Raw genomic sequence first — 23,184 nt, forward strand, 5'->3', positions numbered from 1 at the left:
ATGAAAGCAAATAGGAGTCCTAGTGTTTCCATGTGTTTATGTGATTTATTTTTAATAAATCAGCACGTTAAGAATTCAGGCCCAGCTGCTCAGATTTAATATTGAGCAACAGTAGCAACTTTATAGTGTTTGCTTCTTTTTTTTGCACTTAAAAGCAAATGTCACTGGACACGTATTCTGAGTTTCTGTTCCTTCTTCACTCAGTGATTCTTCAGCAATGCTTTAAATATAAAATAATATAAATAATGCAAATTACTACTACTATTTAATCTGCATATTCATGATTTAAGATGTAATTGTATTCCAAAGAGTAACCTGGTACTATTATGAAAAAATCTGTATTTTTGAGTTTTATTTGAATTGTGGTTTATCTCTTATAATTAAGAGGAATGTCTTAAAAAATGCTTTACTACCTCTCAAAAAGATCCATCTTCTTTCCCCCTTCTCTCTTTCCCCTTTCCCTTTGATTTTTAATTAATTTATTTATTTATTTATTAAAAACCTCTATTCCACATTTGTCTCTGGGAGAGCTGTCTGGGGAGAGTCCAAAGTAGAGCCAAGGAGTTAACAAAAAATTATGCAGATAATCAGAAGTTCCAGTACTCAAATGAGACTTCTGCTCTTCTTTTCTTAGGCAGTAAAGGTGCAGATAATAATTTTGTAAGCAGTGCAGATGTGTTTGATTCCCAGGCAAAGACCCCAAAGGGAAATGGGATAAAACAGTGCCTTGCTGTGATGTGAGGGGATCTCTCTGGCACAAGGCACCTTCCCAAGGGGCCAAGGAAAAGGTGGATCCCACAAAATGCAGAGTTAACACTCCCCACAAAGTGAGACTGAAGTTTATCTTTTTCTGGGTATTTTTAGTTAAGATGGAATTAATCCATCTGCTGGTTTTACTAGGATTTTTAAGTGTTTCTGAAAAAAAAATGCTGTTTTCTATTTTGTTGAGAGCAAACATTCATCCAGTCCTCATCTTTTCTTGTTTTAAACTAAAACTAATTTACATACCTTTTCAATGTATAAAAGAAACATGTGCATTTTATTATATTTTCATCTGGATGAGGCATTCTTTCTACACAAAGGAGAAAGGATGCTGTTTAGAGCCACAGCCTTTTTTGTGAAGCCCTATTTATTAATTCCCTTTCCTTTTTTTTTTTTCCAGGGAACCCTGGAGGTGGCCCTGGGTCCTCAGAGCAGGCTGAAAAGTGAATTGAAGCCTCAGAGGAGGTAATCACATTTTCTCATTCCTCCCTTTTTTCCCCTTGCCAAAGGAGCTGTAGTTCTCTGGATTAGTAACCTGAAACTTAGCAGGGTTGGACAACCCCTGGCTTAGTGTGGAGCCTTCAGCTCCACTTGGGTCTTCCAGTCCCATATGGTTATGTTTGGATCTGAGCTGGGGGAAAATCTGCACCATTGGGTTAATGGACAATGAGAAACAATCTATAAATCCATTAAATGATTGTAATGATGGGGAATAGATTTTTAAGTCTAAAAGCATTTAGAGGATCCCATTTTCCCTTTTTGTGTCTTGCTAAGGCAGAATTCACTTTGCTCATCCTGCTTCAGCAGACATTTGAATTCCCTGAAGAAGCAGGGATGCTTTCACTTGCCCATTTTTAGTCCTTTCTCCTTAGTTGGATGCAAGCCCTTTGGCTGTGGGGTATTTGGGAGCAGAAGCAGTAAAACCCCCCCTGAAAGTCAGTGGCTGCTTTTATGAGGATTGACTGGGGAACCAAAGCAAAGTTTCTCCTCCACTTCACAAGAGGGAAAGGAGACCTTGCACATTTTACTCACATCACTATCTTACTGTGCCCTTTATCTAGAACTAAACATCAGCCAAAGTTCACTTGAAAATGAGCCTAGGATTTGCTCAAATAAGCTAATGAACCTCTGTGAACTTTCAAGACTGGGCTGGATTTCAACTTTGGAACAATACTTGAAGCCAGGTGAGTTTTACTGTAAATATTTCCAGTGTGGTTCCAGCAACAATCTGATCTTGTTTAACGAGTTTAACTAAATGCTTGTTTAACATTGAGGCCTGGATGACAGACTTTTTCATTTAAAAAAAAATAAAATAGTAAAAGCAGTGATAATATGCTACTGCTGAGACTGTGCTAAGTTTCTAAATGTGCAGCCTTACATATAGATGTTCTGTTGCATTACCTGTATGTATTTATAGATCAGTATCAATAGGAAGCAAATGCCCTAAAAATGTAGAGAATCCTCAAATGCACTAGGATGCTGACAAAAATACTGACTGTGCTCTCTGTAGATTTGTAAGTTTTAAGACAAAATGATCATTAATCAAGTATTGCTAATCTCAGCAGCTAGGAAAGGGTTTGAACGTATAGATACCTCTTACAGAAAAAGAGAATTTATGGGGGGATTCAGTGACAGAGAGAGAGAGGTTCAGATGCCTAAATCTCACTTCACAACCAGTAGCAAATACCTGTTTAGTTCTGACAAGCAGACAAGAGCACAGAAATCTGCATCCATTGATAAATCCTCCTTGGCTCTTCCCTCCTCTGCTCCCAAAACCCAGCCCAGAACATGCTGGGTCTCACCACAGATGGGCAGGCACAGAGATGCCTTCACACAATTGCTTCAAGATGGACCACAGTGGCTGAGAAAAATAAAATAATAAATAATATTCTAGACTGTGCTCTTGACTAACCTAGGAGGTGGGGATTTATAGAGATGTCATCCACCATTTTTCTGAAAAGTATTTGAAATCTGCTCCAAATAGTCAAAAAGTAGTAAATAGACATCAGCAGTTCCCTGATGTAACATCTGTGAGTGGATGTAGCTCAGGTGAGTGCTCTTGCACTGAAGGAAAGGAAGGGATAAAGAAACAGCAGAGGAAGACAAACATCCACCTGGAGCCTTTATTAGCTGATATTATAATAGTAATCTAGGGGTTAATGTTTTGTAAGCTTCTTCTAATTGGAAGTAAAGATTGTGTAAAAGTTTTCTTTTTATAGCATTAATCTGTAGATTAATGTTTCCTGTGTTTTAAGGATATGTTCCCCAGCAGCAGATGAGTGGTTATAAAAATGTTTAATTAGAGTCAGTCAGAGCCTGCTGGCAAGCACTGACCTCACCTTCAACTCATTGTGCTGGATGAAGATCTTGCAGTCTTTTCTGTTCTTTAGCAAAATTTTAAGCCTAAAGGGCACATAGAATGTATTTTTTCTGAATGCTGACTGTAACATCAATACAGCAATACCTGTTTCTTTAAGCAATTTTCTTTATTTCCTGATTGGATTTAGCAAGGGGTGGGTGTTTTGGGTGTGTGTTTGTGACAAGGGAGATGAGCACACACAGAGGGCTGGAAGTTGAGCAGAATTCCTCAGTTTTGGACTGCAGCTCCTGCTGCCTGTACCTGAACCTGCACAGGAGCTGTTGTATGCTGGAGGTTTGGTTTTTTACTTTTTACTTTGGTTTTTTACCCCCCTTACCTTGGGCTCTCCTGTTCCCTATGTTCCTTCCTCTCATGCAAAAGCCCAGAAGGGAAGAAAATCTGTCTGCCATTATATGCTGATACAATTAAATGCATGAGCTGGCTAGGGTTTACGTGGCTTGGCTGCAAGTCAGGAAGGTACCCATAAAAAAAAAAGATTAAAACCAAAAATATCTGTGTGTGCATGCATTCGTGTATGCATGTGCATAAAATGTTATATAAATGGGATAGGCCAATTATTTTTCTCCTGGTTTTAAAATGGATTCCACTCTCTTATCACTGCCAAAATAACATAAAATAAACCAGGAGTTTCTTGCAATACATCTTGCAGTCTTTATCAGCTCAGTAAACATAGACTAGAAAACCAAAGAGAAACTATTGGTGTTCTTTAGCAGAAAGAGTGAAACAAAACCAGACATTCTGTGGGTTTATGAGAGCACGTAAAAATATAATTTCCTGAAAAAGTCCCTAGCCATAACTGGAATATCAAAATGTCCTGACTGGGAGACTGTGTTAGTCACAAAATCTGACATGCACATTGCATCTTAGGTCTATCATCTACTTAACACTTACTGTTGCTGGAGCTGGAAAAAATCACACATGTTGCTCCCTTATTGCAAGCAGCAATAATAATAATAAAAAACGTAGAGGGTGGAGGGGAGAAGAAAGGAGTTGTTAGAAGGAGCCAGCATTGTTCTGAGCAGATAGGCTGCAGAGGGAGTGAAATTCCCTTCCAGTAATCTCTGGATCAGCCCCACTCCCCAGGAACTTCTGGCTCACTGACAGCAAACTCAGCCTTGTCCTGACATCAGGACTAAAAGCAGCTCAGCCCCTCAGTACACACTGCTTTGCCCTGCTGCATCACACACTGCTATTTTCCAGTTGCTAAACTTGGAAAGAAAGTCTGGGAGAGCTCCCAGGTTGTTTGCCAGGCGTGTCAGAACTATCCTGCAGATGCTCAAGATGCAGTTCTGTGTTTCAGTGTGTAGGCCATTAACCCAGGTACAATGTCATCTCCTCAGCACACATGGAAATACTAAGTGTATGTATAATAATGAGTGGGATAGCTTTAAAATGATAAATCAAAGCTTTTTCTTTTTTTCTTTTCTCTTTTTTTTTTTTTTAATGTAAAACTTGTTCGTTTCATGGTTTACTTGGAAATTCAATTATCTGTGGAAAGAAAGCCAAAGGTACCCCAAAGAAAAACCTTCCAGGAAGGTGTGGCTGTGATGAGCACTGAAAACCACAGGGACTGTTTGATGGTTTGATGCAGTGGGCCAGGGCCCAGCCACCTCTCATGCAGCATCAGGTGGTGTGACAAGAAAAAGGCATCAAAAGGGGCTGGAGAGGATAATGTGCTGATAAGACATTTATACCACAAACGTTGTAATATCTTTCCACTTCAGAATGTTGTTCTGCAAATGGCATGCTCTTAATTTTTAATGAAAGCAAAAGTCTGGCTAAGAAGCATGGATAGAAGCACCCTACTTTTAATTTAAAATTCTCAGGAAAAAAATAGCTCCTGACAGGATAGCAATCATCAAAGCAGAACTCAAATTGAGTAGCATTTTTAATTGGAAATACTGTTATTTCTGCTCTGGTGAGTGTGATGGATTCATACTGTGAGGAAGGGAGGAACTAGAGGAGCTGCCACACCAAATCAGACCTGAATCTGTCATTTACAGCTCCTGGTTTTTGGTGGTAATGCACCAAAAAATGTGTAATACTGTGTAAGTGAAAGGGTCAGGAGCTACATCAAGTATGATGCTCACAGAAGCCAAGTATTTTTAACACTAACTTCAAGGCTATATTTTTTATATTCATGTACCTGCATAATTGTTAAATTTCAGTTTATATCTTCACATCTTCCTGTGGCACTATTGTCTTACATCTTGATGGTGGAAATATTTTTTAGTTTGTTTCTTCAATTTTTTTTTTTCAGTTGCTCTCTCCACTTCATCATACTTACACTGTTGCTGTTTGATGCAACCCATCACTGGTTTGGATACCAGTTTCTCAGGGGCCCCATCCACCTTGGGTGCCATTTCCTCAGTCTGTCTGCACATCTATTTGCAAGCAAGGGGATAAAGTCTTCCTTTTTTATGAAGAAGAGAGTTCAGGTGGGAGGGAGAGAGGGAGAAGAGTGAAACCCATCCCAATACACTCTGGGGCAGTTTGTAAGATTGCCAGCACTAAAGGAACCTGCAATTGGTTGGCAAAGGTTGGTTGCTCAACCAACCCTGCTAAAAGCATCTTTGTTCCATCTTGTTCTGCCTTCAGGCTGGGTTTAGTTTCCCATTTTTACTGGGAAGACAGAAATGAGCTGAATTTCAGGAGCTTTGAGAAGGATTTTGTCAGAGATCCATGCATACGTGCTGCTTTTTCCCTTGTCATGTTGAGAGGACAGCAGAAATGTTCCTGGTTTGTCCTTGTGTAAGCTCAACTTTACATTTAAAGAGGAGCCCAGCAATAAGTAGCAGAACACAAGTTAGAGAAGACTGGGTTTAATGTAAAAAACATCTTGAGAAATGTTTTTAATGATCTATTGCTCACTCATGGTTACTCAAAGTGCAGTTTTAAATAGCAAAATACAGCTTCTTGTGTTCAGTAATGTACATTTTCACTTTCATGCCTTGTTTCCATTAATTCAACTGAGGTGCTCATTAATCTGGTATTCCCATTATCAGAACACTTCAAATGAGACCATATTTCCACCAGAAATCCTGACACACGTGTAAATCTTCTTCCAACTGGGAAGAACCACCCCAAAGCCACTTGGGTGTCTATAGGTTCAACAGGCCTCCCATAAAGCAAGGTTTTGTTTAGGTGAGGCAGATGAAAAAACATTTGCATTAATCTGTTTAAAAGGCAGTGGATTTGTTAGCCAGCATCCTTTTGAATCAGATCAATGACTTAATTCCTTTCTTGAAATGTTAGGACCAAAGAAGACAGCACAGGTCTGTGCTGAGGAGTGGCTTCAGGTGACTTGGGAGGAGTTCTGGGGAAATGTCCGAATGTCCTGGCAGCCCAGGAACCTCTGTGGGAGGAGGCTCCTTAACCCTGCATCTTCTCCTTCTGTATTATTTCAGAGTTTCAGATAGATAATTATAAAGGCACAGATATAGTGTTAGTAATGGAAATGTCTCCTAGGTAGTATGCACTCCCAGGTAGGTAATTCCAAAATAGAATTATTCCATCTTCATTCTTAGAAGGGTGTTAAAATACTGTCATTCACTGTTAACAAAGAGTGTGTTCAGTCCAGATGCTTTTCCTGGAGGAAGACTTTTTAAAAATGAAAATGTTTGAGATGGAATTATTTCCTTTGGGGCTAAACTTCTAATTTGCCACTAGGCAATTGGAAACTAAGGACTATTATTATCATTATTATTATTATTATTATTATTTTTATTATTATTGCTTTTCTTTTCTTCCCTTGCAATGACTTGGGGTCAGGAGCCTCATCCTCAGCAATGGGAATGCTGAAATTGCAAGTGGTGTTTATGGGCAGAGCTTCCTTCATTAGAGACCTCCAGGTTGAAGGGGCAGCCAGTCTGGTTGGCTGACACACTGCAACCTGAGCATCATCATATTATTAACATTTCTCTTCTCTCAGCCAAGGGGATGTATATTCCTCACTTTCTCCACGCCCCACATTTCCCTCTCTTTTTCCGAGACACCAGAAAGCGGTCTGTCAGCAGCACGGGCCAGCCACATCTGCACATAAAAACTGTGCAAATTAATAGTAAAACACACCTCAGCTGAGGTTTGCTCCCCAGCACAGCATTTCCTAGCACAGTGTTTCTCTTTAGCAGCTCATCTGACACGGGACGCCCGACCTCTGCTACCATAATAGCTGTTAATGGAAACTTCACCTCCTGCTCCGATAAGATGGATTTTTGGCAGCTGTGAGAGATTATGAAGAGTAAGAACAATCTTAGCTGGAATCAGAAGAAAAGAAAGCATCTGTACCTTGAGAACCACTCATCTGGTTTTCATTACACCCCAAGCCTGTATTTATTACAAGGCCCAGCCAAGAGACAGAAATGGATAGGGCTCTCTGCTCGGAGCGAGGAGGCACGTGGCAGCTTGAGAAATCCTTCCTTTCTTCTCAGTTGTGTGAGTACAAGTGACCAGAGCTGCTCAGAACTGCTGGGGGTCTGTCTCTCAGGCCATCTTCTGAGAGCATTCTTCAGCAGGTTTTCTTTTCAGCATTGCTCCCTCATGGCTGGCTGGCTTTCCCTTCCAAAGAAGGTAAGCAAAGGTGTGGCCAGATGAGGGGGAAAAAGGTTCTTGTTACAGCAGTTTTACTACATCAGACATCAAATAAATTAATATTTTTTAAAAATCTTTATCGCTAGAACTCTTTTTCCTAAGCATGTATGAATGGTGAGTAACACCTCAGGCCACAGGGGAGAGAAATTAAAATTCAGAGGTTGAAAACTTGGTCATTAAAAGCAAAATCCTCCCTTGAAGACAGCCTTCAGTAAAGAAAGGAGGAAAAATATCCATGTGAATCAGAAAAAAGGTTTGTTGCCTAACATGAGCACTGAGTGCAGTAGGATATGATGCTGGGTAGGCAGTGCTCAGCTCACTGGGGTGGTTTTCCTTTACAGTCTCTCCAGTGGTTTCCCAGGAAGCAGTTATTATAGATGGTAAACAATATAGACATAGGTCTGCAAAGGAACCCCATTCCTATTAGGATGTCTTACTCCCTCTGGTCCATCTTTGAGGATCTGGATCTTTGGATCCTGAGGTTTTCTGGTGCTGGCCTTGTCAGACTTTTCAGGCAGAGATATGGTGGAAGTTCTGTCTCCTTGGCCTGGAGCTGCTTCAGAGAAGCTGCTGTACAAGTGATGACTGCTGGCACTGTATTTAACATCTCTAAATAGAAGGAAATTCTTCACAGACTTCAAAGATACGTGGTTTTTACAGTGGGACTCCATTTTGCTCTTTTGCACCCTTCTAAATTGTGGTTGGAATTTAAATGGAACACTTTTATTTTCCGGTCTCTGAAAGCAGTCAGTGTATTTTTAGAATACAAGATAAAAAGCTTTACTGGAGTTTTAAAAGAAGTGTGTCTCTCTGGATCAGCTGTGGAGTAAAACTCTTGCCTTGCAATGGGACTGAAATAATTTATGGAATAGTCATTATTCCATTCTTAAAAGGAACCGTCCATTTTATGTCCAAGTATCTCTCCATTCTATAAATCCTACTGGGAAATGTTGATAAGCACTTATTTGTAAGAAATACTTCAGCATGTCAGTGTAAGAAGTGGTGTAGTATGAAGCTGGAGCAGAAGAAAAAAAAAAATCACCCAGAAAATGCTGCCCATATTAAATCCTCAAACATTAAGGTGTAAATGGGATTTAAGAACTGTGTTTTTTTCATAAGGATGAACCTCATCCTACAAGTAGAGAACCACAGTCTCTTGCTTTAGTCTGGGGAGTGTTTCACATATTTTTAACCACCTAAACTATGGTGTTTTGTTTAATGTATTTATCAAAGATAAATCTGTGAAAGCAAGATAGAGGCACCTTTTAGATGTTGCATTGCCTTCACTTAGAAAATATTTTTAAAAGGATTTTAAAAGGGATCCTCTTCCTATCCTGGCTTTCCCCCAGGGTTTCCTGAATTAGTCTAGACCTAGAAGCAGTCAGAAAGATAAACCCATCCTTAAACACAGAAGTAGGGGCACTCATTTCTATGTTTTTTGCATGTACAAGAATGAATGGCACAAAATAAAAAAACTTCATCTATTTACATGATTATTTTTTTTCCCTTTGGAAAAAAAATCTGTATGAACCTTTTATATATGCCCAAGAATCCCTGATGGCTTATGGGTCTAATTTTTGGTCTAACTTGGATTGTCAGAGTGTGAGATCAGACATAATGAAAGCCACAGAGTGGTCTACTGGTTATTAGTTTTGGATGCTAGTGATTAAAATTGCTTTCTTTTCTTTTCTTTCTTTTCACAGAATAAAAGAAAGGTGCAAGTTTTTGTCCCAGCTAAGATTTGGTGAAGCCTAGAGACATTATACTAAAAAAACCAACAGGATACTTTCCAAGGAACAGGAGCATTTGAATTACACAAATGAAACATTCCACTAAGTGAAATGATGTTTAAAATGAAATTTTCCATTTAGCAAGAGCAGTGTAATTGCAGATGTGATTAAGAGAGGCCTTTAAGTAGCTTTGGTAATGACTGCAAACAGCTTTTGGGAATGAGGGTGGGTGTCATTTGGCAGGGACTGTCCTATTAATAAGAGCATTTCTACAATACCATATAAATTTTCTTGCTCCTGTCTTCCCCTTTCCTGTTTTACTCCAGTTGATACTTAAGCAACAGGACTTGCAAGAAGAGCATCATTTTTCTTGAGCTTGAAGCTTTTATTTCACTGCAGCTGAAGCTTTTCAAAGGAAGCAGAGGGTGCCAAGAGAGGTGAGAAGTCAGGAAAGTCAGGGTGCAGGAGCTCTCAATAATTCCCTCTGTGTGTTATTGGGATATTTAAGTATTCCACCACCTCTGGAAGAACCAGTGCTGTGTGTAGTTCCAAGGAGGTTACGTCCAGACCGTGGCACCCTGGGTGCTTTCCTTCATTTCCTTCATCTTTTGGGCCAGCTGCCCGTGGTGTGTTTACCCTCAGAGCCTTATCCCACACAGGGATTCAGGGAACCAGTGTGTGTAGGGCTGTGTGACAGAGCCCCAGCACCTCTGCAGCTCCTCTGCTGCCTTCCTCACCTCCCCTTATTTCTCCCAGCTCCTCGGGACAATTTCTGTTCCGTGGGCACAGTTCCCAGTGCTGTGAGCATCCTTTACAACACCAGTGTAACGGGACTGGGAGTGACTTCCCAGGTGAGAATTACACCTGATATGTTACTGATGTTGTAAGGTCTGGCCATGAAAAGCTGTAGCTCTGCCTTGCTGGGCTGTGTTCTGCACAAGGATGTGGCACCAAGAGGAAGCTACAGTGTCACAGCAGTTGTGGCATTGCTTGTGAATATTGGAGTGTCCTGTCTTTAATGGCTCTCCAAGGAGAAAAATTCGTAAAAAAGTGTCTAAAGCCTACTACTTAGGTATCTGATCTCTAGTAAATAGATATATAGTACAATATAGTGTATTACATTATTATTGTAGTATAGTATAGTATTTATATATAATATAATATAGTAAATATAGTAAATAGGCTGCAATTTAAAGTTTCCATCCTTTGAGTAGCCAGCACGTTGCATATTGTGAAAGTCAGATGCTAAGAGAAGGTTAGATGCTTTGTGAAGGTTAGAATGTCACTTCATGTTGGGCACCTTCTCCACTAGAAACAACCACACTTCACCTTATACACCATTTCCAAGGTTTTTTGTGCATGAAACAAGTTCTTTGTACTCAGGTTTTTAATCCACGCATTTGATATAACATAAGCCTGTTAGATAAATAACATAAATCACCTTTCACTCTGTAAAAAACTTGTATTATAAACCAGCTGCTCAGAAGGATAATGAGCTTCAGTTGAATTTATAAAGTGGTGTTTGTCTCATAGTTGTGCTGGGGCAAAGGGGAAGTAATTGTTTGAAGAACTGGTTATCAGTGAGGGCTGATTTTGATAAGCTGGGTATGGCGAGGATAAAAACCCCACAACTTTTTCCCTAGAAATCCCTCTGTATTTAAACAGCAGAAAAAAGTATACATAGGATGGAAATAAAACAGACCAAGATTTAGATTAGTAGTTTAGTAAGCTTCCCAAACAAAAATACAGCGTTGGAAGAATAGTTATGAAGTATCACAGTAATAAAGACAAGAAAAAAAAAAAAGGATAATAAACTAATATAATAAATATCTAGATAATATAAAAATATCTAGGAAACAGAAACCCACACAGATTTCTGGTAACCAGTGCCTTTGGTAGCATCCACCCCAAAGTCTGCCTGGCAAGGTTTTCTAAAGGCAAAGTAGTAATTAAGCTGGATCTTGAGTATAATTTGAATGTGCTCAGTAAAAGCAGATCTTACCCTGAAACTTGAAATGCTCTCACAACTGAAGTGACAAAGGGTGTGCAGGGAAAAGGAGAGGAAGGCACAGCTTCAGCTGATCTGCTGCCATTCATTCCAGTTGGAAGCCTGAGCCCTGCCACTGTCAAACTTTCTTTACAGAGTTATTTGAGTAGAAAACAGACTTAATGGCTGTGAAGTGTTTGAAGAGATTGAGGGGAAAAATTGTATTGCTAATAAATCTCAGACATAATGCACGTAAAGCATGATTCCCCCAGCCTCAGTGGGACTGCTTTACCTCTGGGTAAAAGAAAAAAGAGATAGTGATACATTATGGATTGGAGTTTTATTAAGCTGTGTAAACAACACTGGCCTGCTGGGCCATGGTGTGCTGATTGCTTTTGTTTTGTATTCTCTTTCTTCTTAAATAGAATAAGAAAATCCTTCTCCAAGCTGAGGAACTAATTGCTCTGTGGAAGGCAGAGATCTTAGCAGCTGCTTTCATCACATCCTTGCTGTCAAGAGGATTTCTGAAGATTAAAACTGGTAAGCAGGTTTCAAAAAGAAATACAAATAATGATTTAGATCAGTGACAAGCAACTAGAAGTTTGGAGTCATATATTTGAATATACATTAATTATTAGAATATACACATGGTGAATATAAAAAATCTTCAATTAAGAAAACCCCACACAAACAAACGTGATTATATTGAGGGGTCTATTTCATATGCCTATAATATCTGTGGTTTTTAAGAAGTTAGTTTGATAATAGTGAAGGTGAAAGTAGATTATGATGAGTGTTAAGTAGTGGGAGAGATAATGTGAGATTTTAAATATACATTTACTGTCATAGAAAGACTTGTGCAAGTTTCTGTTCCAATTTTTATATTCTGGTGATAACTCCTGAAGGATCACTATAGGGAGTGCTGTGTGTGGGACTGAATGCAGCCACAGAAGCCATGCAGGATAGTATGGATTTAACTGAAAAATAAAGCTGTATTTTGTCTACTTTGGGGAGATAATAGTGCAATTACCTGAGCCTGGCAGCTGGCAGACATTTCCCATGCAAATCTGAAGAACTCTTACAATACTTAATGAAGATTTTGTACTCGGAGCAATTATCTTCAGGAAAGAGCTGTAATTGGCAGCCTAAAAGGGAGTTAATTAGGAAGATCTTTGTGGGCCAGCAAGCCTCCTTGGTGGGCAAATTTAAGGCACCAGTGTATTGTATTTGAAGAACACCTTTACAAATTTGATCTCAAATGTGAAATAATTATTGAAGTGAAAAAAAGATGCAGTTGCAGATCTGAAAAAGAATAAGTTGTGTATAGCCACTTTTCTAGCCTGAAAAATACCTCATGATTCCTTTCTGCAAGAAGCAGGCAAAATCCTGAAGAATCCACAGCAGTGAACACATAGTGCTGGAAGTGGTCATTAGAGAGATTAAAATAATAAAATCAGAAAGGAAGTGGTGCCTTTGCTGGAGATTTTCATTTCATTGTAGTTTATTCAGTGCTGGAGTTTTTCCCATGCAATTCTTCACTGAATGCAGTGTTTTACAGGGAAGTTTGATTTGTCTCAGTATTAAATGCCACTGTTTAAAACCTTTGGTAAGCAGCATTGGGCCATTTTGGAGCTTTGGATGATTAATTGTGGCATACGTGGTGAAATGAAACAAAATAGAAAAAGGGTGCCAAAATGCAGTCTGTGTTCAGCTTAAACAAGCTACTCTGCAAAATAAATAGGATTTAGTATTAAAGGGCTGATGTGGGTTTAATTTGCAGGTTTCATGAGAAGTATTTGTACAAGTCTCTTTGCTTTTATAATGAAGTATCAGAGTGGCAGCATTCCAGGTCACTTCCCATAGTGTGGGAGCTTGCTTCTGATACTGAAGCACTTTAATTTGTAGAAAAGGGGAACAATAAAAGCTCCACCCTAGAATCAGGAGAGGCAGGAGGGTAAGACTCTCAAAACATAATTAAAATAACAAGCTTTTTTCCTTTTTCATTTCGGATCATGAAAAGTTCTCCTTGTTCTGGAAGGCTACCAGAAAACGTTGAGTGGCTTTCTTTTAACTTACTGCTGAGAAGTGAAATCAGAACTGGGGGGTGGGTTGTGTGTTTGCTTAGAGTAAAACAAATGTAACTTTTAAGTAGATAAAAAATCATCTAAAGAGCCTGGATAGCTACTGCTTATTATGTTAAATTCCTAACTTGGCTGAATTAATGCAGCAACATCAAGTAGGAAAATGTTTCATCACTAAAGCATAATCCTGGAGAAGCATGTGTGTCCCTGAAGCTGTCAGGAAGCCCCAGGTAAGTTGTTATCCCTGTGGGTAACAGAGGATGGGAGAGTCCTGGGCAGCCAGGGAAATCCACTGGTGTAAAGCAAACAAGAAAGAGTTTGGCTCTGACACATTCTGGGGAGCTCTGACGTGGGATTTCTTACAAAGAAAGCTTTATGTTATTAAAAGTAGCTCCTATCTTACTGGATGGCAGGGTACCTGCTTGCTTTCTTTCCCAGATGGCAGAGTTTTAGTGGCTGAAGAGAAAGTGGAGGTGGCTGGGGATTCAGGAGCCCCCTTGAGCTAAAGCACAGGCTGGGAGCCCCAGGGAGTTATAGCTGGCTCTGAGAACATGGTTTTTGTGTACTTATTTGATTTTTAAAGGCTGGACTCCCTCTCAGTCCCCAGTTTTTATCTGAGCCTGGCAGGATGTGCATCCATGTGCATTTGACAGGGAGCATTGCAGCCTGGCTCCTGTGCCATCCCCTTTGGGATGGGAGAGTTAGGTGCCTCTTCTTCTGAACCCTCTGCCTGGCTTTGACATCCAACTACTTTTTTAGCTAGGATATAAAACCAGGCTTTGAGTTGATGCCAGCTCTCCCCCTTCCCAGTGGTTTTCCCTTCTCAGGGGTTTCCCACAGCAGAATAAATGATCAGCAGGAGTCCCCAGAGCCTGATACCCCTTTGCATCCTTCTGTCCTGAGCCTCCTATTGCTCTGCAAGCTGGGACATCCACCTCCCTGTGGCATTACAAGTGCATGGAATTTTATGTGTGGGTGGTATTATCCTCTCATGATCCTATGAAAAGTGTCCTGAGTGGATATCTAGTGGGTAAAAGACAATCCCCAGAGGTGGGGCAGGTGTCAGTGCTCTCTGGCCAAACAGGACAGGTTGGTGAGTGTGGCACCTTCAGTGCTACATGGCAGGCAAAAGTTCATGGGTTTGCTCTGTTTTTTTTTAAAATTTGTTGTATGTGAGTGTCCCAACTGTGTTTTCAAGGCCCAATTATTTGGCTGAGCAAAACCATAGCAATTCAGCCCCTCTTCCCATAAAAGAAATTGTTCAACACTTCAGACTACAAGATAATCATAGTTTAGGTTGAGTGGTAAAATCTCTTATTTGTTGGGTTCTGTGCCTTTTCAGCTGGAAGATGATAATTTAGAACATTTAGAGACTCTCTCATGTTTTGCCATTGGCTGCCTGTGACCTTTAGCATATGTCAAACATCTGGTGAATTTCTGAATTCTTAAATTGTAGTAGCAAGGTGTTGTATTAATATTATTTAGTTGGTTTTAGCTCCCTTTTTTTGGCATAATACCACTGTAGATGAGTTTATTTTCTATCCATTCAACTTATTAAGAAAAATAAAGCTTTCCTTGTTGATTTGTTGCTGCATGCACCTTGTTTCTGCAGCAGCAGCAATAGATCTGGTAACAATAAGAGTTAAAAGCAGGAAACATTACTTTCTACTCAAAGACAGGACAAATCCCTCACATTTCTAACTAATCTCATATAACAAGGCTTGTAAAACCCTTACTTCACACACGCACTCATTGCAAGGTGAAAATTTCCTACTGTTTTCTCTTTCACACAGTGTGCTGGGCCAGACCATTATTCCCCAGTGGTTGCCCTAGCACTGGGTGCATGCTGGGGTGGCTCTTGGAGCCACATCAAACCTGAAAAAAAAAAAAGGAAAAAAAAGAAAGGAAAAAAAAAGGAAAAAAAGAAGAAAAAAAAGGAAAAAGAAAGGGAAAAAAAAAAGAAAAAGAAAAGAAAATAAAAAAAGGCAATTTGACTTAGTAATTTCAGGGGGATCAGTGACCCACATGTCTTTTTTTCATGGATAACGTGCCCACTGAGTCACCTAACCTGACTGTTCCTCATCATTCTCCTCCTGATGTTCTGTGGCTGCAGAGATGCTGATGACCTGCTAAGTTATTCCTTGTGTTCTTCATGAATTTTGTCCCTTGCCAAAAATCGCCCTGAAATCAGGGTAGTCAAATCAGAGCATTTTCACATCTCGAGCACCCTGCATGTGTTCTGCTTTAGGAAAAAAAAAAAAAAAAAGCTTTATTTTATGAGAGCTTTTTTTAAACCCAGAGAGCTGTGAAGCTTACTGTGATTTACATGAAGATTTGTTTCTGGGTGTAGGGTGGAGGAGAAAGAAGGAAAAAGAAATAAACCAAAGGGAAGGTGAGGAGACCTTTAAATGAAATAAATGAAATGAGACTATGCCAAGTCATGTCTAATAATGCCAGGAGGACAAGGCAGAGAAGTTCTAACCACAGATTTCACAGGTTTCACTGAAGTAAAATTAGAAACAATCTTGGCATTGGGTGACCAGAGAAATTGCCATGGCACTTCAATTCAGCTTTAATTTTGTTATCTAGAAATGGAATGAATACCTTTAAAGTCAGTATGTTTTTGTCATACATCTTCTAATTAAATATTGAATAAGGGAGATTAATAGGATGTTAACTAGAACTTATAAATTCAAGTTATTCTCCTTGCTGGAGGACTCAAATGTGTTTTCTGCAAGGGAAGGAAAAAATGTAGTTTGCCTTCATTAGCTTTTTATCTGTAATAAAGCTTTGCATTAATATTGAGCACCTTACAACTCCAAGCAAGAGCTAAATCCTTAGCAGCTTTGTTCTTTGCAATCAATAAATGGAATTGTCTGGATTTCAGTGAGGTGAAACAGGGACCTATAGCACCTCCAAAATTCAGTGCCTTGCTTCAGCAGGGAGCAGTCAGCTGAGTGGGACCTGGGTTTGCATCTTTCAGCCAAATGTGCCCCAGAAAGGGCCAATTCCTGAATTCCTACCACCCTTCTGGTGGCTACCACCCCTTCTGGCAGTAATTATTGCAGGCTCTTGTTCTGGAGGCAGGGGAGAGGAATTTTAGTGACTCCAGTGAAATCATTCCAGATGTGGTGGAAATGAGATCACGTTCTGGGCCTCCTTTTATAGCTCTGGTGAGATACGAGATTACACAATTTACACAAGAGGCTGTGCCAGCTCCAGAAAGCAAAAAAAGGGTTTTTTGGTTTGGGTTTTGGGTTTTTTAGTGGTTTGTTTGTTTGTTTGTTTGTTGTGTTTTTTGTTTGGGTTTGTGTTTTGTTTTTTTGTTTTTTTGTTTGTTTTTTGGGTTTATTTAGGTTTTGTTTGGTTGGTTGGTTTGTTTTTATTTCAAGGAGGAGTGGTCTACTTGGAGGTTGCCATAGACCTTCCTGATGTGCAGGGAAAGCTGTGGTTCCCTCCTGACCCCAAGGGACACCCCTTCATCCCCCAGTTGACTCCAGGAGGTGCTTTCCCAGCTGTGCCAGGCCTGACCCAGCATGCTTGGAAGTAAACTGGGAACACTTTGGCTTCACACAGAGGGTGCAGCCCTCATAGGCCAGGGCACAAAGGCAGAGGGCAAGGACAAACATTGGTTTTCTTGGGAGTTTTCTTGGGATTAACTCACTTGCTGGGTCACCAGAAGGCTCTGAACACCTGTGGCTTTTTCCTTTCTTTTTTTCCCAACATGACACAGTTTCTGTGCTTTACATTGTCTGTGCAGGTCTATGTGTAGTTTCCGTGGTAGAACATACTTAAAATTCATTTTAGTGTGGTTTTAGCCTAAAATGACATTTTAAAGGTATGCAGTAAAACTGATGTGGCCCAGAGCCTTAGTTTATGGGAAAAGGAATTGCTCTATGAGATTGAAAAAGGTGAAAACCTACAGGGTTTAAGTTCTGAAGCCACAAGCAAGGACATTATTGTTCACTGGAGGTCATTTTTTCAACCCAGAAAGCACTATTTTGCTTTATGAACTGAAAACTACAGTCTGTGTATATATTATAGCCTGAAAAAGTGCAATACCTCTACTGACCCACTGTGAGAGCTCTTCTGATTTTATCCTATGTTGGATATGAGGTAGTTGGAAACATAGGGGACAAAATGAGGGGAACTCCTCCTGGGCTAAGTTATTCCTGGTCACTAATAGCAGCACTCGTGGGACAGTTCCAGGACTAATAGTGGCAGCCATGTAAAAAAGCTTAAGTGGAAAATTGTCCTACATTTTTACAACTTCTGTCCCTGAGATGTCTGCATTTAATAACCACATTCTAGTATTCTCATTATTGCTCAAGAAAATAGCACAACTTTCTGGTCTGCTGAGAATGTAAGTGGGGCAATTACTTAGATAAAGAGATTCTGACATTGCACTGGGACAAGCTGCCTTTTGAGAGAACTGAAAATGCAGGAAATCCTCACTTCTAACAACCCCAAGAAAAACGTGAGATTCCACCAGTTTCTCTAAAAAAACCTGCACACACACAGACACGTATATATATATATATATATATATTTAATTTCTTTTCTTCAGCCCTGCTGTAATTGACACCAAATGTTCCTGGCAGTGACTGCCTCCCAGTTGCTTACTGCATCTCTACCATGCAAATTGGAAACTACACTTCTCTCAAACTCTGTTTTAGGGTGAGGGAAGCAGTTTGGAAAACAGCTTTATTTTTATTCCTGGGGGTTGCTGATGCATGTCCTTTTGACTTGTAACCACTTGATGAAGATGCAGTTGCTGAACAGAATGCATTGTCAAGAAGGACTGAAGAAAAGGAGTATTCTTAATAAATTATGCATTACTAGAGTCCTTAACAATGCTGATTACAAAAAAGAAATATTATAAATAAAGAATCTCACCTTAAAAAAAACACATTGGCCCTTGGTAATTAAAATCTTGACCCCTGCAAGGAAACCACAGGGAATGTAACTTGGTGAAAATTTAAGGACCTTGACATTTGTCTGGTTCTTAACCACAGGATTCCCCCAGAAGCACAGAGCAGGAATGCCTGGGTCTGTTTGGGTAGATCATAGCTGGGCAGCTGGGAGGGCAGCACAGCTGCTCTGGGCCTTGAACTAAAATACAGAAATACAGAAAGCAGCTAAAGGGGAACAGTTTCTCTTTTTAAGTTTCTTTTGTTCACGAGAGTTCTTTTTAAAGTTTAAGAGAACATTTATGGGCTTTGGTGGGCTTTCTTTTTTTGTTTTGTTTTGCTCGTTGTTTTGGTTTTTTTTTTAAGAAAGTGGTGTTTCTTGTGTTTGAATCACAGTTCTGTGTAAAAATCAGGCACTTCTCTCCTACTGAGGGAGCCCTTGGTGTCTTACCTGCTTTGTAAAGGAGTGAATGAGTCTGCTGTCTTGTCTGCATTTAGTGATGACTGCCTTTGGAGCTTTTCCTTATTTCAAGCTGGGTTCTCTTCAGGTGAGAAAAAACTGATAGAGTATTACTAAACTGAAATAAACCATTTAAGTCTGTTGCTCTGTTGATTACTATAAACATGGCTGGAACTAAAGGATATAGTACCTGACGTGCCTCTGGGATTCCTGTGCCAGCTGCTTAGGTACTGCCCAGGACATCATTTCAAATCATTTCATCCTCAGCTGTGTCTGGGAACTTCTGACAAGAGATGGGGAGCAAACCAGTGTTATCTTTCCTCTTCCTTACCTTATATTGTTTCCATGCAAAGCAGAACAGTCCTGAAGGCAGTAGTGGTGTAGGCTTGGAGTCTGTTGGAAATGTGGGAGATGGAGACCTTAATACCCTTTGTGTGCAGGTGAGACAGCTCAGGCATAGCCTTTGCTTCCCGTTTTCCTTAGAGGGTCAGGGTATGGATTGTCTGATGGAGGCTTGATCTCCATCATCTGAAAATCTCTTGCAGCATCAGAGGCTCTCAGCAACGTGGTGCTTTCATGGTGTAAGTGCTGGGATTGTCAGAAATCAGCTGGAAGACATCTGAAGCAATAAGGACTTCCATGATTTTCTTAAGTTTCCTTAGCCCAGGTGCAGAATTCATTGCCAGAGAGAACTCCCCTGCTAATTGCCAGGACTCCCCATCCCAGTGTTGGGGAAGATGTTGGGGATACCCAAGGAATGGGTGGAGGCACAGACAAGTTCAGTCTTATCAGAAGATTAATTAAAGCCTTATCAGAAGATTGATTAAAGCCAAGAGAGTGGCCCTGATCTCCTGCCTGCTCTGCTGCTTGATGAAAGCATCTTGGTTTTCATTGCTGACTGAAATTCTCTTCTCTCCAACCACTTTTTGAGACAACTCTGGATTTTTTTTCTGCCCGTTGGCTTGACTGAAACAGATACCTGACACACTGTGGGAATTGGAGAGTTACTGGATTAGTGGCTAGACTCTGCCTTGGTTAATTTCCTGCTTGACTGACTCTATTATTGACCTAGACACATCCCAGATCTTGGTAATGTTCTGTGATAATACAGGAAGTTGTTTTCCATGAGGAACTCTGCAGTAACTGGAGATAATGTGACCTAGTTATTGGATATTCCTGTTGTTACTCAACTAGGCTGGCTTTGATTTCTAGATTCAATCCTAGCTAAACTAATTAGGAATAGCTTCTCATCACTATCTAGCTGCTGGTAAGCAAAAATACACAAAAAATAGCAAAAGAAGTCTTCAGCAGAGACTTTGCAGGCACCGTGTTCTTTGCTCTCCTCTTGGCCTCTGCTCCCAGCAGCCACGAGCTGAACACATCCCAGACTGGAAGGATGGGTGGGCACCTCCTGGCCATGGATACAGCTGTTACAGGAAGGGATTCTTCTGGCAAGGCATTGTGTAAAGTGACATGAGGACAAGAAGAATGCATGGATTATAGAATACAATAGAAGTGTATTTAGCTGGCTTTGTTAGGAAAATCAAGAGAACATGCAAAGCCACATCTTTGTAAGGCTGGAGTTATGTAAGTCTGCTAACAACCAGAGTTTTGTTTTCTTTCTGTTGCAATATTGTTGTTAAGGGCTGGTGAGAGGGAGAAATGGTCAAATTTACAGTCTGGACACTAATGCCTTTTAAATACAATAGCTGAAGCCTCCAAACTCCAGGCTGGTTTTATTAAAAGACTGTAGCAGGATGTAGAAATCAGCATATTAAACTATTCAAGTTTCTGGTGGAAAAAATTATATTTTGCAGATATACAGCCAGAATTTTATTCTGGTTTGCATTATACTATTTTAGTGAAAACAAGAGCATAACATTAGATCCAGGTAATAGTTTCTCAGTTAATCTGCAGGCAGAGCTCTGTTTTGTTAACTCCCTGCCCATGAAAAACCCAGAGGAGCATTTCAGTGTTGGGTGCTTGTTGGTGAGTACACACAGTGATATTGTCCCAGCTGCAGGGAAATCCTCCTGAGCAGGATGCATATAAATAGCAGAAAATGCTCAGGGTTGTACACATCAAAAAAGAGACTTAAGAGAGTTGAAGAATGCAGGGATCTTTCAGCAGATTTATTCAGATTATTTGTTATATGCTTTTTGATAAGGTTTTTTTCAGGTGCTAAGGTGATCAAAGTCACCTTACTAAACGGTCCAAGTCCACATGAAGTGTGGGCACATCTGTCAGAGCTGGGAGTCTCAAACATAAAGCAGCAAAAATGATCTTTCAGGGCAGCTCTTAGGGCTGATTGCTGCAGGTAAGGACACAGTGTCACGCAGAAATTACAACCTTTGAGTGAGGGGGTCTAAGGAAGCAGGAATCCCAGCAAGAAGAAAACCTGAGTTTCCCAACCTAAGCAGAGAGAAGCTGGTTATGCACAGGCTGAGTTAGGAACAAACTGCAGGGAAAGCTGGGAATTCAGGGAAGAAATGTGGGTGTTGGAATTCCCACAGCCACCCAAGGGGCTGCTGCTCCAGGGAACCCACAGAACCTTTCCAGCCAGCAGGAAGCCTGGGCACGATGCTGCACATCACTCATTGTGTGTTGGATGGAAAGCTTGGGTACAGCAATGTAGCTGCATCCAAGGGTGCTCCAAAAGTCTGAATTTTTTTTTTTTTTCTTTAAAAATTTTTCACTGAAACTGGTGCCTTCCATCTAAAAATATCCATTCCAGCTCCTCTTGTCCATCGTGCCCTTTGTGACAGCCTGGGGAAGAAGTGACAGCCACTTGCACTTCTCCAGGGGTTGGGTCATTAACCATTCTCAAGACAAGTTTTGGGAGGTGGAGGGAGGGAGAAAATTGGGTTTCCTGGCTACTTGTTCTCCAAACTGAATTAAAAATGTTTATTTCCATACTTGACAGCTCATGCATGAGTAAGAGCTGCAGGGATTCAGGAGAAGGAACTCAGTGAATAAGGTGCAATCCTGACATTGGCTCTGACTGACAAGTGACCCTGCTGAGGCTGAAATTAAGGGCAGGTAAGTCAGATTTACCCAGCTCTGCCTTTTGGAACAAGGAATTGCTTTTGATTTTGCTTCTCAACACTTTTGAGAATGAGGGAAAAATTAGTAGAATCATAAGGCTTCTTTTGTAAAAAGTCGTTTTTCTTGAATGCAAATTTCAGCTTTTTTCATTTTAAACCTTAAAAATGTGACCTGACTACCCCTACTTCCTTTGGAATATGTGTAATGAGCAACTTCTAGAGAAAACTGAGAACTTGAATCTCAAAGCATTTAATAATATTTTAGAGATATGTGAAGATTTGATGTATTCATCAAAATGTTTAATGGACAATGAGAATAACTTTGTTCAGATGCAATTTTTGTGAACCATGTTTGCACTAAATGTTTAGAAGTATGAAGATCTGTTCATGACTAACACTAAAAGTCCATTTAATTGTATCTGGAGACATCTGAGCCTGTTCTGCTATATATAATAATGCTGCAGGAAACTTCAGGGAAAAGCCAAGCCTGGCTGGCTCTGCCATGCAGATTAGGTCATCTAAAGGTGTTTCTTTGGGGAAATTGGTTATTGGGGCAAATTAAAGTGAAATATTGCAAAATGTGTGGATTGTCTACAAACAAGATAGGAACTTGTTTAAGCTGCCACCAGAATGGCCTTTTTTCCCTGACCTTAATGCTGTATAATGCTGCTTGTTTGTTTGTTTTTGAAGAAACTGCTTGTTTGCTTGTTGTTCTTTCTGTTTATAGAATAGGTCAGGAATCTAAATGCTCCTGTAGCTTGAGAAAGGAGAATTTTTGTACATATTTCTAGCACATAGACACAGAGACAAAGGATGTAGTAGAAAGCTTGCAGGGAAGGTCACTCTGGTGATTCAGTCCAGTTTTGCATTTTCAGGATGGTTACATCCTTAGTGCAATTAACATAAACATTTGAGTTGTTATTCAAGCCCAAATTCTGGCCGTTTTGTGTTTTTTTTTTTTTTTTCATCAGCAGATCTGTTCTTCTTGAAGTTTCCAACCCCATTAATTACAGCCAGACATTTGTTTTTTGCACTGTACTTGCTATAGTGAGATATAATCCCCATCTGGGCACTCGTGAAGAGTAATTGCACATTTACAACATACTGTAAAATTTATAGTAGCATCTCCTAATATCTCTCAATCTGAATAACTCTATTTTACTACGAGAGGTACATTGGCACAATCACACCATATGGTAAAGTTCTGCAAAATATCTTATCTCCCATGAAAACTATTATA

At 40.1% G+C, this 23,184-nt stretch overlaps 1 long non-coding RNA gene across 1 annotated transcript; it reads left to right on the forward strand.

The window, feature by feature from the left end:
• Positions 1–1,162: 1,162 nt before the first annotated feature.
• LOC139800252 (uncharacterized) lies at positions 1,163–21,934 on the forward strand. The gene is made up of 3 exons (XR_011727685.1): positions 1,163–1,227; positions 11,875–11,989; positions 21,824–21,934. It is a non-coding gene; the product is annotated as an uncharacterized lncRNA (long non-coding RNA).
• The last annotated feature ends 1,250 nt before the right edge of the window (positions 21,935–23,184 follow it).

The sequence above is a fragment of the Heliangelus exortis genome, chromosome 10, assembly GCF_036169615.1.
Source record: "Heliangelus exortis chromosome 10, bHelExo1.hap1, whole genome shotgun sequence".
Taxonomy (NCBI): domain Eukaryota; kingdom Metazoa; phylum Chordata; class Aves; order Apodiformes; family Trochilidae; genus Heliangelus; species Heliangelus exortis.